The sequence below is a fragment of the Symphalangus syndactylus genome, chromosome 20 (assembly GCF_028878055.3).
Source record: "Symphalangus syndactylus isolate Jambi chromosome 20, NHGRI_mSymSyn1-v2.1_pri, whole genome shotgun sequence".
NCBI classification, from domain to species: domain Eukaryota; kingdom Metazoa; phylum Chordata; class Mammalia; order Primates; family Hylobatidae; genus Symphalangus; species Symphalangus syndactylus.
In genome coordinates, this window is record NC_072442.2 from 49,602,224 (window position 1) to 49,617,335 (window position 15,112).

Below are 15,112 nucleotides of genomic sequence, written 5' to 3' on the forward strand. Positions count from 1 at the left end.
AGACTGAGAATGAATGTAATCTGCCCCTCACTGCCTTCCCTGTTAACTCCAGGGCACATCCTTCCAGATGCAGAGGTGGCAGGTTGCTTGCTGGCCTTGCTTAGGCACCAGCCACCTTCCCTCTTGCCAACCAAGCATGCTCTTCATCTCTAGCAAAGCTGCTAGCCACCCACAAGGATATAGCTGTTTTATTTCTCTATGGATTGGGAGCAAAATGATCCAGTGCCATCTGTGGCCAGTGGAGACCCCACCCCCACCCTCAAGCTTCACCTGAAGTGGGGGCTCAGAATTGGAACTTCCTGGGAGTCTGAAACAGACCAGACTTCTTTTTCCTGGCCAAAGACAGCACCGGGCATCCGGGTGGCCCACTTCCCAAATTCCTATGTTCCTGCTATGGCCCAGCTCCAGGAGTGAAAAATCCATCCCTATGTCCCCTGGGTTGTAAGTCTCAAGTCCAACATTTTCTCAGCTGGGGCAGGCTGGGGGTGGGGACGGGAAGGGGGTAGCTGTATTGTTTCTCTGCCAGCACTTAGGGCCTGGAGAGGAGGAAGAGTGGTCTGTGCCTTGGCAGGCAGGGGCCTAGAGGAAGTCACCCCAGGTGGCCCTCCCCTCCTGGCCTGACACTCTGCAGAGGAAATCTGCTCTGAGAGACTTTGGAGGGAGGCCTGGAGCCAGGAGCCTCGGACGGAAACCTCCAGACACTCAGGGGCCCAGAGAGTTCCGGAAACCAATTGGGGTGATGTGGGGGTGGGCTCCTGCGTGAGGGGTGGGCTAAAGCTGATTGCATTTGCCATGGGGGCTCACTGGGTCAGAACAAGCCTCCCTGTTTTAAGCTCCTGATTCAACCAGCCTAATAACTTGTCCTACCCAAGGGATAAGAGTAACAGTGGTGGCCGTGTTTATTTCGTACCTACTGTATGCCACGGTTGGTTTCCTATTCAGGATGCATGGGCAGGCCCTCCTTTCACGATCAGCCCCATTCCCTGACAGTTTCCAAAGGCTCACCAAGAACACTGGTTAGTTAGTTAGTTAGTTTGTTTGTTTGTTTGTTTGTTTGTTTGTTTGTTTTTGAAACAAAGTCTCACTTTGTCACCCTGGCTGGAGTGCAGGGGCATGAACGATCTCAGCTCATTGCAACCTCTGCCTCCTGGGTTCAAGCAATTCTGTCTGTCTCAGCCTCCCAAGTAGCTGGGATTGCAGATGCCCACAACCATGCCTGGGTAATTTTTGTTGGCCAGGCTGGTCTTGAACTCCCAGACTCAAGTGATGCACCTGCCTCGCCCTCTCAAAGTGCTGGGATTACAGGCATGAGCCACCGCACCCTGCCAACTGGTTAGTTTTTCCCCAACTTTCTTCCTCCTATCCCAAATCTGACCCTTTTCCTCTGCCCAGAGTGCTTCTAGCAGACTCAGGTCTGATGAAATGAAAGCCCACAAACATGCTGGTTGGGTTTCAGGCACCGTGCCCGCTTCCCACTAACTTCTCCCACCTCATCTGTCAGCCCCAGAAGCCTTTTCTCCCCAGACACAAGGTTCCAGAGTGGGTTTCTCCTCCCAAGTCTGAGCCTTAAGTTAAAAGAATTTGTTGTAAGATGTGGAATTCTGAGCTTCAGTCAGCTTGGGAAAGATTTTCCTTAGCGTGGGAGGGGCTGGTTTCTGGCCCCCAAATCTCCGTGCAGTCACCTGTCGTGCTGACGTGCACAGGCTCACGAGGTGGAGGCTTAAGAAATATTTCTAGATGAAAAGTTATCACGGACATGTTCATTTGGAGCTTATCACATGCCAGGCACTGTCCCAGGGACTTCGCTTTCATCATCCTAGCTAACCAGCGATGGAGCCAGGACTTGAACGCAGCTCTCTCTCATGCCAAGCCCCTGCGCCTGCTACTACAGACTTGGCCTCCCTCCAGCCCCTTGGGGAACTGGGCTGGGCATAGCTGCCCTCCCTCAGCACGGGGCCCGCCCAGGTTGAGGTCACACTCAGTTTGCTCCCTGGACTGGCCTGACCCTCAACCATCTATCCCCTTCTAAGGGCAGGCCAGATCCTTGGGCCAAGCCCCTGAGAGGCGTGGGCTGGGGTTGGCATCTGGTAGGCCCTGGGGGGGTCGTGCTCAGGCCTCCTGGGGTTTTGTGCTGGGAGCTATGTGTGGCAGGGGTCAGTGGAGGGAAGAGAACCACGGGTCAATTTGGACCAATTGACCCTCATATATCCCCTGACTCCCATATGGCCTACTGAGATGCATGCACATGCCCTCACCAGTGCACACACACACACACACTCACACACACACATACACACACTCACACACACACATACACACACTCATTGCCTCTATGAGTCATTTCCCAGCTGCTCAAAAGGGTGGGGAGGCTAATCTGTTCCACTCAGGCCCAGGGCTTCCTGCCCTCTCTGTTGGCTTGGATCTTTCTTTTACAATCTTTTCTAGAGATAGGGTCTCACTATATTGCCCAGGGTGAGCTTAAACTCCTGAGGTCGGTTGATCCTCCTGCCTCAGCCTCTCAAGTAGCTGGGACTACAGGTGTGTACCACCATGCCTGGCATCAGATCTTTTTAAGGAGCCCCTGAGCATGATGGCCCCCCAAACTTGTGTGTGCACATCCTCTACACACACATCTAAGCCCACCTCCCCTACCCTTGGGCACATCGCCCCTGAACATAGAGCTACCTCCCTTCCCCTGCCTGCTCCTCAAAGCAGTGGGTCCACGGAGAGGCCACCAAGAGGCCTGATCACACCTGATCCTGGGCCTGGAGAACTCCAGGCAACCTGGCTCCCCATTCCCTCCATCCGTCCCCAGCCATCCGGGGAGGGTGGCCTTGGAGTCCTCCCGACTTGAGACGGGAGCTGGGTGCACAGTCACCAGCACTAGAGAAGAGGCTTTTCAGCAACAGCCTGAAACCTGGAGGAAGGAAAGTCTGACTCCCAGCTCCCCTGCTCCCACGACCGCGAGCACGACCCCTTCAGGAGCTGCGCCCTGCGGCTCGCTCTGGGCAAGTCCTGCACCGCAGAAAGTACTCCGGGGGTGTTTCCTCCCCAGCTGCTCTTTGGAGAGCCTTCCCAAAGCTAGACTGATCATGAACTTGCCAACCTCAAAAAAAGCTAAGTGTTGACGGCAGAGCTTACTGAAAGGTGGGCTAGAAGGAGCCTGCTCTGCCGCTCTGGCGTCATGGCCATCATGGCCACATCTGCAAACCACAGGCCCTCATGGAAGGGGCTGTGCAGTCCACTTTATAGAAAGACCCTCACCCAGCCAGGCATGGTGGCTCAAGCCTGTAATCCCAGCACTTTGGTAGGCTGAGGCAGGTGGATCACTGGAGGTCAGGAGTTAGAGAACAGCCTGGTCAACATGGTGAAACCTCATCTCTACTAAAAATACAAAAAAAAAAAAAAAAAAAAAAAAGTAGCTGGGTGTGGTGGCGGACGCCTGTAATCCCAGCTACTTGGGAGGCTGAGACAGGACAGCCACTTGAGCCTGTGAAATGGAGGTTGCAGTGAGCCGAGGTTGTACCACTGCACTCCAGCCTGGGTGACAGAGTGAGACTATCTGAAAAAACAAACAAACAAACAAACAAAAACAACAACAACAAAAAAAGGCCCCTCACCCAAGGGAGACCAGATAGGGAAAAAAAGCCCATCCCTGACCCCCAGCTCCGAAGGGTGCCCAGAACTGAACAAAGCCATCCTTCTTGTAACTCTTTCTCTCCTCTTTTCCCTGGGACGAGACATTTTATGTCAGGGTCACAGACTGGCAATAGCCACAATAATACTGGTGAACATGTATGTAGAGCTGGTTACATGCCAAGCACTGTTCCAGGCACCTCACATGTCCAAGAGCACATTAAATTCTCACCCTGATCCTGTTATCACCCCGATTTGACAGATGAGGACACTGAGGGAAAGGGGAGATAAGAAACTCACCAGATGGTATTTACACAGTAAACTGGGATTGAAAGCCTGGCCCTCAGGGTTTGAAAGAAACTCGGGCTCTTAATCAAGAGGTGGACCGTGACCTTCAAGCACCTATGGGGTAGGTGGGGGTGCCTGGTTTCACAATCCAGTTCAAAAACAGGACGGGGGCCAGCAACTATTGGAGTTTCACTCTTTCCTTTTATGCGAGGGCTCTTGGCAGAGGGCCGTGCCAGGGCACTGTGGCTTCCCCACCACCCCTACTGTCCCTGAGCTCCTTGAGCCCCCCTCTCTCCTCCAGCAGCCCCATCCCCCCAACAAGGGCTGTTGACTGAAAACTGCAGGGAATAAAAATAGCTGTTGCTGATGAGGCAGAACGGGGGCCAGAATGCATGAAAGGCTAGGGTGAGGGTGCTGCAGGGAACCTGGGATCCCCCAGCCCCAACGAGCACCTTCCAATGGAGCCACGGGGGACCTGGCCTGTCCCTGCCACAGCAGGGCTGGGGACCCCTGCCAAAGTCACCAGAACTGCTGGGAGCCCCACACCTGCCCCTGCCATAGGGTTGCCCATGAGACCGACTGCCCTCTGCCCCTACCCGGCCTTGCACCAGTCAGCTTCCTCCCCAGGGAGCGGGGGCCTTGGCCTCTGTGGACAGAGCCCTGGCCACTCGTGAGCTGTGCACCCCGGGGAAGTGACAGGAGTCAAGGGCCCGACCATTTCTATAACCTGTTCTCTGGTCCTTGACACCCTCCACCAGCGTCCCCTCCCTTCTCCCAAGCTGCTCTCTGGGACCTCAGGGCCGGATTTTCCATTTGGAGAGAGCCTTTCCACCCCTCCCTGAAGGTTCCAATCCTTCCTGCTTCTCTGGTTATGCCTCCTCCAGGAGCCTTCTCAGAACCCTGCCCCTGCCCTGAAGATGCACTGTCCCCACCCCCACCACCATCAGCTCTGTCCTCCTTTCCGATAGCCAGAGTTGCCCCCAAAAGGCAGACGCCTTGTCAGAACCACCCCAACACTTGACAAGGAGTTCCATGCCTTCAGCATCAAACTCGGGGCTTCTCTGGGCCTGGCCTGGGGTCATGGCAGAGACCCTGGCGATGAAAGTCAGCAGAGCAGGTCTCGATCAACTCTCAGGCCAGCCTTGAGCTGAGGAGAAGAGCCCTGAAGCTGAGCTCACACTCCATGCGGGTTTCCAACCAGAAATGATGAGCAGGGCCAGGCTGGGATGGGAGCCACCTAGGAAGGACCCTCCGTTGCCTTCCCCAAGACCCCTAAAATCCCAGCACAATTCCTTAAGAGATGCCAGGGATGGAGAGGGGGAGGGCTGCTGAGGAGCCCGGGGGCAGGGCACATGTGGCCAGGTGGCTGGGCAGGCCCTTACCCAGCTCATCTTTGCTCGGTCGCCCTGCCTGACACAGGTTCCAAGGCCCTTGGGTCTATTTACATGGTCCCGCACAGGTGATGTGGCTCCAAATGCTAGCACAGTGACCATAGCTGTCCATACCACCGCCACACAGAGTGAGGCCACTGGCCACAGAGAGGGGACTTGGGGATGGCCCGGAAGAATCCGGAGGGTCCTGGTAGAACCAGCCCTCCCTGCCTCCAAACTACATCCCCCCAACTCCACTCAGGCCACTCTGCCTTCTCCACCAGCCACGGCCCACCCCAGCAGGGAGGAAGGGAGGGGGCTGTGTTCTGTGCCAGCCCGACCCCCACTCTCCGGCCCTGTGTCTCCTCCTAAGGAGGAGGAGACCCCTTCTGGCCCCCTAGAGTACCCTTTTCGCTGTGGTCACATATTTTTCCCCTCAAGCTGGGCTTTCTGGCTCCCGTCCCCATGTCCCCCTCGCCTTCTCGGCAGGGCTCAGCGCTCTCCACTTCTCTAGGAAAAGAGCCCAGCCGTGCCGGGTGGGCTGGGGGAGGGGCAGGGACGTGGGCAGAGCCTGGGATGTGTCCTCTGCTGGCATCTCGCAGATTCCTGTTCTCAGCAGAGCAAAGGAGCCGCCGGCACCCCCCACCCTGGCCTCCCGCCGCACTCCTCCCCCCACCGCCCTGCCTCTGAGCCATGCAAACAGGCCAAGCAAAGTCACTGTTTCGGCTCCTTGCTCTTCTCTCCTGAAGAAACTGCAGCCCTGTTCTGCGTCCCTTGGGTCACCCATGCCCCTCCGGAGCCGAGCCTTAGCCCGTGGGCTGTTTGTGACCAGAACAAGGAATCTTGCTGAGGGCAGGGACAGCTCGCCAGGCAGGGGCAGAGGGAACAGATGACGGGACAGAGAGAGGCAAGTCTGGGGCCGGAGAGAGGGTCCAGGCACCAGAAGATTCAGCAGGGGCTGTGGGACAGAGCGGGGCTCAGGTCGCAGAGTGGGCAGGCGGTCGGCAGTACCCAGAGCAAAGTGGTGACTTCCTCGGAGCCAGGCTGGGGTTCGGGCCAGAGAGGCCTGCCCCTCGGGGTGGCCTGCCCCTCGGGGTACCCGGCCCGGGGCGGGGGTGGGGGTGCAGTACTCACTATTGGACGGGAGCAGAGCGGTTGCTGACAAGCCCAGAGCGCCGTGCCCACCTCAGGCTGGGGCTGGAACTCTGGGGGACTTGGCTGGGGGGCCGGGCCGGCGAGGACAGCTGCTGCCGCTGATGTCACAGGGTCATGAGTGAAACCTGAGGACTGGGCCAATCTTCAGGTGGGAGCCTCGGCCACACTTCCCTCGCTGGGTGTGCTCTGGGCTCAGCCTGCAACCGCTTGGGCTCTGGCCTCACTGCTTTAGGAGTGACAGACTCCCGGGCACACGCACCCATTTGTGAATGGGTACACACACAAGGGCACACAAACACTCACTCACCGGGACACATGTATGAGCCCATATAGGTCGTTCTTCTCCCAACCTCGACAGTTTACACAGGCTCATCTCACACTCGAATCTCCACACTTATTCCCAGAAGCACTCCTGAGGTACACGCTGGCTTACGCTCACACAGTCGCTGGCTCACACTCACAGTCACTCGAGTGCACACCTACGGACACACCCACACAAAAGCTGTGCTCCCACAGGCTCAGTCATGTGCAAATCACCCTTCATACGTTCACGCAGATGCTTCCTCTGCTGTTACACCCGTTCACACACACGCCTCCAGCTCACACGCACAAATACACTCGCACCCATGCAGCAGGCTTGTGCACATACACATGGCTTCTAGTTGTGCCCACAGTCACACTCGTGCCCTGAGCAACACAAATGCCTTATCGCACAGACACAAGACTCTTACTGAGTGCCTGCCTGTGTGTACACACACCACAGCACAAGCACACACACTCGCATCCACAACTACAGCCACAGCCACACCCACTCCCACAGCCACACACACCCACACCCACTCCCACACACACATACACATACACAGCCATGCCCCTGTGTTTATGGATTTCACGCATGTAACATGCTCCCATTCACGTAGAGAAGTACCACTAGTATGGTCACTAGATGTGTGCCAAGCGTATGCCCATCTGTACACCCACAGCCGTACCCTCACATCACACGCCAGACACACACAAGTGCATGCACACCCCCACCCCCAACTGTTTAGCTGGACCACACAGACATCTCCAGGTCCCTTCTCCACCCCCACGCCCACCCCCCTGGCTGGACATCCGTCCCTGGCTGAGGGAGGGCTGTGCTGGGGGGCGGGTTGATGGACCCCACCTCGTCCCTCCACTCTGGCGCTCTGGTGACCCCTGGTGGAGCCGCTGTGAAGTGCCCCCTGGCTGCCAGCTGGAGAAATCCCTGGGGAGTCCTGTCGTCCAGCCCTCATTCTCCCAAATCTGTCAGCCTTGGCAGTCCCGTGCCACCATTTTCCTGGCGTCCCAGAGCTCCGGCGGCTGCCCTGGGCCCCGAGTGAGCTGAGCCCAGGTCAGAGTAGCCTTCGACAGAAGCATAGGGAGGCCTGTGGAGGGGCTGCCCACCCCACGTCCCCACAGCAGCTCCGCCCAGACCCTGTGGACACAGCCTCAGTCCTTGCCGAGCCCCTCCTGGGGGCCAGGCCTGCCCATGGTTCAAGAAATTCCTGCCAGGCCCGATGCCCGTCTCTGCCCAGCCCTGCTCTGTCTGTGGCCTGTGGTCCCCACAGAGTCGCCTCACACCCCCAGGGCTGTTTTCTAAACCTAGGTGTGACGCTGGTGTTCTCTATGCAAATCCTGACTTGTGATGGTTCCATTTAGGATCTTTTTTCTTTCTTTCTTTCTTTCTTTCTTTCTTTCTTTCTTTCTTTCTTTCTTTCTTTCCTTTCTTTCTTTTTCTTTCTTTCTCCTTCCTTCCTTCCTTCCTTCCTTCTTTCCTTCCTTCCTTCCTTCCTTCTTTTTCTTTCTTTCTTCTTTATTTTATGGAGTTTCACTCTTTTTGCCCAGGCTGGAGTGCCTTGGTGCGATCTTGACTCACTGCAACCTCTGCCTCCCAGGTTCAAGTGATTCTCCTGCCTCAGCCTCCCAAGTAGCTGGGATTACAGGTGCCCGCCACCACACCCAGCTAATTTTGTATTTTTAGTAGAGATGGAGTTTCACCATGTTGGCCAGGCTGGTCTCAAATTTCTGACCTCAGGTGATCCGCTCACCTTGGCCTCCCAAAATGCTGGGATTACAGGCGTGAGCCACAGTGCCTGGACCATTTAGGATTTTCTCAACTTCACGATGGGTTTATTGGGACAGAGCCCATGGTAAGTGGAGGGGCACATGCACACGGTTCTTCCTCTGGCTCTACTCACTGAAGAGACACACACGAACACACTCGCACCCGCAGAGCGGGCTTGTGCACACACATATGGCTTCTATATGCGCCCAGAGGCACACTCATGCCCCCAGCAACACAAACGCCATATCGCACAGACACAAGACTCTTACCGAGTGCCCATGTGTGTGTACACACACCACAGCACAAGCCCACATACCCACAACTACAGCCACACACACACCCACTGCCACTCACTGGAGTTTCATTGCTGATGTAATCCAAGTACCTGCCCAGCCCCACCTCTTCTTTGCAAGGGTCTGCTTCTTCTAGCGTTAGGAGGAAAAGCAAACGTTTTTTCCCATTTCCTTCCCATGCTGTCTTCCCGAAGCTGCTCCTCGGGGGCCCTGTCATTACCCCCAGCCCTGCTGTGGCTTCAGTTCACTTTGCTGCTGGTCACCATGTGGGACTGCTGGTCACCACCCCGATGATCACCGGGCCGCTGCTCCCTGTCTGTGGGCATGGGAGAAGAGGGGGTAGGAGCTGCTGTCATTCCCATTTATGGCTCTACTCCTTGGTTTCTGCCTCTCCACTGCCCAAAGCTCTACAGGGCAAGACCTTTTTAAAAGAGCAATTGGAGTAATTGAAGGGGATTACCACATACGAACGGGCAGGGCTGCTACATTCCATTGCATGGGTTGCATACTACACAATTCCAGGCACCAAGCAAATTTGAAGTCAGTGTAGATTAGTATAACAAGATGATAATGTTCTGAAAGATGGCAGCAAAACGCCTAGGGGAAGGGGCTAATTTTTCTAATTTGCACAAAGTGTCTTTGGACTAGGGATGGGAATGACTGGACAAGAAAAGCTGTATGTTAAATATGGCTTTTTCTCCACAACCTAAGGGGAACAAATGCTTCCCTCTCTTGGCTCCTTCCTTTGGGAAGTGGCTTCCTTCCCTACTCCATCCAAATATGTGATTCTGCGGAGTTGCTGCTTAAAGGATGACCCCCTCCCCTAACACACGGAGGGGCATGTTACCCACCTCTGGCCAATCCTTTGGGCCGTAGTGGCTCATCCAAAACCTGGGGACAAGACTCAAGCTGAACCAATCATAATCCTTCCCTGGGAGTTATGTGTACTGAGATTAGAGGAAAGACAATCTCTTTGGCCTTGGGAGTTTCTATATGTGTCCGAAGGAGCCGTGGTGTGTCTCCCACCTGTGGAGGAAGCTTGTCTGTAGGAGGAGGAAACAGGAACATCAAACAGAGAAGCAGAGATGTAGGAGGGGAAGGAAAGAGGAAGGAAGGAAGGAAGGAAGCTGGCATCCAGGCTGGCAGGGACAGAGTCAGGAGGGAGGAAGGAAGGAAAGGGAAGGGAGGTGGGGAAGGAAGGAAAGAAGGAAGGAGGGAAGGAAGGAGGGAGGAAAGAAAGGAAAGAAGGAAAGAGGGAGGGAATGAGGGAGGAAGGAGGGAAAGAGGGAGGGAGGGAGGGGAGGGAAGGAAGGAGGGAGGGAAGGGGGAGGGACGGAAGGGAAGGGAGGAAAGAAAGGAAAGAAGGGAGGAGGGAAGGGAAGGAGGGAGGGAGGGAAGGGAAGGAGGGAGGGAAGAAAGGAAAGAAGGAAGGAGGGAGGGAGGGAAGGAAGGAGGAGAGAGGGGCCTGAAGACACTGAGTCTCTGAACCAGTTAAACTATAGACCAACTTCATTACTGTCTTGTCACATGAGCCAAAAAAGCCCACCCTTTTCTCTTAACCTAGTTTAAATTGAGTTTCAGTTACCCACAAACAAAATAATTTTGCGAAACAGAACCACATCTCAGAACCTGACACACAGGAATCGGCCTGGTCACGCCCCACTGCACCCCCACCCCGGCCTGCAGTCAGCTTCTTCCATGAGTGGTTTGGTCGGGGTGATTTCCTGGGAGCTGCATCAGGATGCTCCCCCATGGGTGGTGGCACCCTGACTCCAGGGGGCTGGGAGGGGAGGCTCTGGTACTCCACCCCACAGTGCAGTTCCAATGGAGTGGGACCTCGAAGCCAGGTCCCCATCACGGGGCATCCCACCTGTGCAATGTGCTCACTTATAAGTCCTCAGAGTACCTGCAGGTGTCTGTTGGACAAAAGCACACCCGAGTATCTCACCAGGATAACCATAATTTGCAGAAACAGTGCAGCTAGAGCCTCTAGGCAGAAAATTGAAGTTTCTTCACTGTTGAATTTTCAAGATTCCCTCTCTCCTGCATATCCAGTCAATAACATAATTCTGCAGAGCAATACTTAGTTCCTTTCCTTCAACTTTCATATTGCAGCTCCTTCCAATTTGTGTCTCTTTAGGAACTGCACCCAAGGAAAGGGCTGATTTGCTGGGGTCACTCTCTGAACAATGCTTCCTCAACTGTACCAAAAATAGCTTTGAAATTTCCACTTGAATTCTTAGAAAGGGCCTATTTCTCTCCATTTCCATCTGAGGAAAAGAGGAGGTAGCTTATTTTCACAGTTCCATGGTTTCTAATAATGGCGCAATATTCTTTTGAGTGAACTGCCTTAATTCACTCAACCATCCCCCTATTATTAGACATTGGGTAACATTCAATTTTTCCTTTTTCTTTTTTTTCGAGACAGAGTCTCACTCTGTCGCCCAGTGCAGTGGCGCCATCTCAGCTCAGTGCGACCTCCACCTCGTGGGTTCAAGCAATTCTCCTGCCTTAGACTCCCTAGTAGCTGGGATTACAAGTGCCCGCCACCATGTCTGGCTAATTTTTGTATTTTTAGTAGAGACGGGGTTTCATCATGTTGGCCAGGCTGGTCTCAAACTCCTGACTCAAATGACCCACCCGCCTCGGCCTCCCAAAGTGCTGGGATTACAGGCGTGAGCCACCATGTCCTGCCAAATGTTTAATTTTTAACTTTTAAAAATAACACTATGATGAACATGTTTGAGTATAAATCTTTTCCTATGTTTAGCTTATTCCCAGAAATAGATTTACAAAGGCAATGGGGAGGACTTATAGTACATATCGTCTTGGGTCACTAAAAAAAAAAAAAAAAAAAAAATCTGAAAAACAAAATAATCCAAAGAGGCCAACAAGACTTCCTATTGAGAAGAAAATAATAAAGAAATAGGTGGAGTGTTCAGCGTCTCAAAGAAAATAATAGTAGGCAAGGCAAATAGCAGGAAAGTACGTCATCTTCTATTCTTGCTGATGTGAGATGCGCTGATGTGAGATCTCCTATGAGCAAAATAGCTCAGGAAGATAAGTGTGTGGCTTTCCTTTCTTCATGGCAAATGCTTCCGTTTCTTTTGACAAAGAAATCGAATTGAATACCATAAGCCAGATAGTTTTGATCTCAGCCTTGTTTTTCAAAATACAAGTGGTTAACATGCACTTTTACCTCTGAGGCATTGGAATGATCACCTCCTCCTGACCGTTTTCTACGGCCACCTCTAGCCAGCTGTAGGCTTCCTTAGAGGGACAAGGGTGGCAGCCTCTTTGCTGGGCCCCCTGCCTCCAGCCTTGCCTCAGTTGAATCTATTGACCATTGTACACCCAAACTCATTTTCTTCAATGTTTATTTCAGTATTTCACATCTCTGAATGCAGATGTATCATAGAGCTACTTAAGTCCCTTTTCCAGGAGTTTTCAGTAGCCTGGGGGCAGATGTGGAGTGAGTAGGAGGCTGATGTCTTCGTTGGGATCCCCCAAAAGCAGACCCTGACACAAGGCTTGGGGAGCAGTAGTTTCTTTGGAAGGAGATCCAAGTGAGCACTACGAGAGAGTGGAGAAGGGACAGGGAGAGGAGGAAAGGCAGTGAAGTGTGCCTTTCTGAGTGGGTCACTGTGGGCCACCTGGGCACAAGCCCACAGGCATCACTGAGAGGCTCTGTGGGAGACACCTCAGAGTTGTCGCACTGAGGCCAAGAGGCTGTGAGTTTAGCTATCAGCTCCCATCCATTATTGCTTGTGGGCTGCTCCTGTGCCACCTTCTGGCCTGTCTCACCTGTGGCCAGGTGTCCTCAGGCGGAGGGGCTGTAGGTGAGGGCAGGAATCCTCTGCAGAAGACTCTGGGGGAGGCTGGGGGTACAGGCCAGCTCTGACAGCTGCTCCACAGTTGGATCTGTGTGTGTGTGTGTGTGTGTGTGTATTCACACACACACGCATATATATGTACATACACACATGTATATGCATATGAATTTTTTTTTTAGATGGAGTCTCTGTCTCCCAGGCCGAAGTGCAGCAGCACGATCTCGGCTCACTGCAACCTCCACCTCCCAGGTTCAAGCGATTCTCGTGCCTCAGCCTGTGGAGTAACTGGGACCACAGGCACCTGCCACCACGACCGGCTAATTTTTGTATTTTTAGTAGAGACAAGGTTTCACCATGTTGGCCAGGCTGGTCTCGAACTCCTGACATCAAGTGCTCTTCTTGCCTTGGCCTCCTAAACTGCTGGGATTACAGGTGTGAGCCACCGTGCCTGGACTTATGCATATGATTTTTAAAACAAAAATAAGATCTTACTATGCTTACTGATATTTTTGACTCAACTCTCTTGGACAACTTTCCACATCAACAGAGATATTCTATTCCCACATTATCCATGGTTGAATAGTATTCTATTGGGAGGATGCATCCCAGTCAGACTCTTGTTTGTTTGTTTGTTTGTTTTAGAAACTGGGTCTCACCCTGTTGCCCAGGCTGGAGTGCAGTGACGTGATCATAGCTCACAGCATCCTTGAATCCCTGGGCTTAAGCGATCCTCCTGCCTCAGCCTCCTGAGTAGCTGGGACTATAGGCACAAGCCACCGCACCTGACCCCCTATCAGACATTTGTTACTTCTAAATGTGGTTGACATAAACAAAGGTGGACAAGAACAATCTTCCTGAAACATGGCTGGCCACATCACTTGGTCTCTCCCTCTTGCTTGAAACCCACTGATAGCTCTCCATTACCCACAGGGCCAAGCCTAAATTCCAAACCTTGGCATTCAAGTCTGACCTGTCCCTGGACCTCTGCTCTCTGCCCAGCTCCTCTTCCACATCAGATGGTTTGACCCACTGGGTCATCTCAGGTCCTGTCCATTCATACACCTGGGTCTTGGCTCGGGCTCTGTCCCCAGCCTGATAGCGCCCGTCTTCCCATGCTGCTTGGCCCCATCAAGGACTGCCTTCCTTGGAACTCCATCCCTCATTAGTCAAGTCCTCTCTTTTTCATTATCCCCGGGGCGTAGTCTTATCTTTCTGCTCTCTTTCCATGGATACATTTTCACTTCCTGACAATGCTGGGACCAGTGACCATACTGCTTATGCCTCCAGAGTTCAGATGGCACATTGCACACGCAGACGCTTCCTTGGTCAAGGTTTGTTGATGATGAGCAAAATGGCTGGTTCTCTTTCTACCTGGAATGAGAGCGGAGATGGAGAGAGGCACCTCTGTGTTCTACTCACTGGGGGGCTGTGACCCCAGTGCCTGGATCTCAGCTTGTTAATGGCTATTGAAGCCATAAGACCCATGGGGACAGTAAAGCAACGCCCACAAGCCTGCTCCCCCAGAGACAGGGACTACGGAGCAAAGGGGGAGGCAGGAATGGTCTTTCTGGTTCTTACTCCAGGACTGGCAGGAAGGGGAGCTGACATGGAGAATGGGGGAAGGGCTACTCGGGGTGCTAAGCCCAGCTTCCTGTCTGGATTTTCCTTGACTGCTGCCGGGGGCCTATCTTAGGATGGTCACAGCTGCAGAAATAGATCTCCCCCTTCACCTGTTCTTAAGCAAGGAAGACCTTGCTAACTTCCTGTCAAAAGAATGCGTGCTTTGGTAACTTTTCCAGTACGGGAGACAGTACTGGGGATGCGGGTGCTGAAGTCACCACGATTTTCCTCGTCTGAGGAGCAGTGGCTCACCTTGGCCAGGAAACGGGGCAAATAGCCGCAGGAGAGAGGCGAGAAGCCGGCCACGTGTTTCCAGCCAGAGTCCTCAGCCTCTTCCGTGAATTCGGGCGGTGTTTCCTTCCTTGGTCTGCTCCAGAAACCACTCTTTCCTGGCAGGAAGCCCCTCTCTCTGTCAGAGTGACAGGGAACAGACCCTTTGCCCTCCTCACTCGCCTCCCCTGGCCCCCAGCTTGCTCCTGCAAAAGTCTCTGTTTCTCCTGAACTTTTCAGCTGAGTCAATCGGGCTCTGGGACGCCGAAACCAAGCCTCCCCAACCACTCGCTTATTCACTCGACAACCACACCCCCCTTCCCCGCACTAACCCAGGCCCAGTTCTGGGAACGAGCAAGGGGCGGGGAGGGGAGCCCCGAGCAGCGCGGCGGGAGGTGGACATGCCGGGTAGGAGACTGGCCTCCCGGTGGCGGGGGAGGGCTCCTGCGGACCCCAAGTCCGCGGAGGAGAGGAGAAGAGGGAGCAGGGAGGTGGAGGACCCAGGAGCACGGGCGGGCTCCGCGCATGCGTGTGAAGAGAACTTGGCGTCCTCGGCGTCGC

The 15,112-nt window shown here is 54.0% G+C and overlaps 1 long non-coding RNA gene across 1 annotated transcript; it reads right to left on the minus strand.

Annotated features, from left to right (window-relative positions):
* Nucleotides 1-8,588: 8,588 nt before the first annotated feature.
* Nucleotides 8,589-15,092, minus strand: LOC134735254 (uncharacterized). Its single transcript, XR_010118242.1, has 3 exons — nucleotides 14,534-15,092; nucleotides 13,632-14,032; nucleotides 8,589-9,144 (listed from the first exon to the last, which is right to left on the minus strand). It is a non-coding gene; the product is annotated as an uncharacterized lncRNA (long non-coding RNA).
* Nucleotides 15,093-15,112: the final 20 nt, after the last annotated feature.